Source organism: Carlito syrichta, unplaced genomic scaffold (genome assembly GCF_000164805.1).
Source record: "Carlito syrichta isolate Samal-C Ts95f unplaced genomic scaffold, Tarsius_syrichta-2.0.1 Scaffold16354, whole genome shotgun sequence".
Classification (NCBI taxonomy): Eukaryota; Metazoa; Chordata; class Mammalia; order Primates; family Tarsiidae; genus Carlito; species Carlito syrichta.
The window spans coordinates 2,099-3,320 of NW_006960450.1; the positions used below are offsets into that span (position 1 = coordinate 2,099).

Sequence of the window (1,222 nt, forward strand, 5' to 3'; positions counted from 1 at the left end):
GAGAGAGGGAGCGGGAAGCCCGGGAACTAGACCTCCGCGACCGCCTCAAGCCGGGCTTCGAGGTGAAGCCCAGCGAGCTGGAGTCCCTGCGCGGGGTCCCCGGGGGGGCCTGGATTCCTTCCCGCGACACGGTGGCCTGGCCCCGCAGCCTGGTCAGCCCGGCCTGCACCCTTTTCCCTTACACTCGAGACTGAGGGCCCTGGAGCGAGAGCGGCTAGCGCTGGCGGCCGGGCCAGCCCTGCGTCCCGACATGTCCTACGCGGAGCGGCTGGCAGCTGAGCGGCAGCACACGGAAAGGGTGGCAGCCCTGGGCAACGACCCGCTGGCGTGACTGCAGATGCTCAACGTGACCCATGCGACCCTCCACCACCACCAGCACTCGCACATCCACTCGCACCTGCACCTGCACCTGCACTAGCAGGACGCCATCCATGCAGCCTCTGCCTCGGTGCACTCTCTCATTGACCCCCTGGCCTCGGGGTCTCACCTTACCCGGAACCCCTACCCAGCTGGGACCCTCTCTAACCCCCTTCTTCCTCACCCTCTGCAGGAGAACGAAGTTCTTCGTCACCAGCTCTTTGCTCCTCCCTACCGGGACCTGCCGGCATCGCTCTCCACCCCAATGTCCGCGGCGCACCAGCTGCAGGCCTTGCACGCGCAGTTGGAGGAGCTGCAGCCCCTGGCGCCGGAGCAGCAGTAGTGGCTGCACGCCCTGTCGCTGCTCGCCCAGGAGGACTACTACAGTCACCTGTAGAAGGAGAGCGACAAGCCGCTGTAGAGCCTGCAATCGAGAGCGCACCCGTGACTTCGGCGCCTGGACCTTGGAGGCCCCGGCCTGCCCCCAGCGCCAGCGTTGGCGTTTCCAAGCCGCGGGGCCTCAGCTGCTAGGCGGAGGAAGCGGGGGAAGGACTGACAGACCGAAGGCCGGGACCGAGGGGTGTGCGGAGGCGGGGGCAAGGGCGGAGACAGCACGCACGCGCATGGTGTCTCGGACCAGGCCCCTCTTCCTCGCTCCCCCTGCTTTCCTTCTTCCCCGTGCCCCCCCCGGTGGCCGCTCCCCTCCCCGTTGGTGTGATTATTTCATCTGTTGGATGTGGCTATTTTGCGTGGCATCGTGTGCCGTCTCCACCATTCCCCGCCCCCTGCGCGCGCCCCCTCTGCGATGTATGCCCCGTCCCTCCCCACATTAATAATTTATATGTATAAATATCTATATGACGCT

The 1,222-nt window shown here is 66.1% G+C and overlaps 1 pseudogene; it reads left to right on the forward strand.

The window, feature by feature from the left end:
* Nucleotides 1-778, forward strand: part of LOC103261249 — a 2,861-nt pseudogene extending 2,083 nt beyond the window's left edge.
* The last annotated feature ends 444 nt before the right edge of the window (nucleotides 779-1,222 follow it).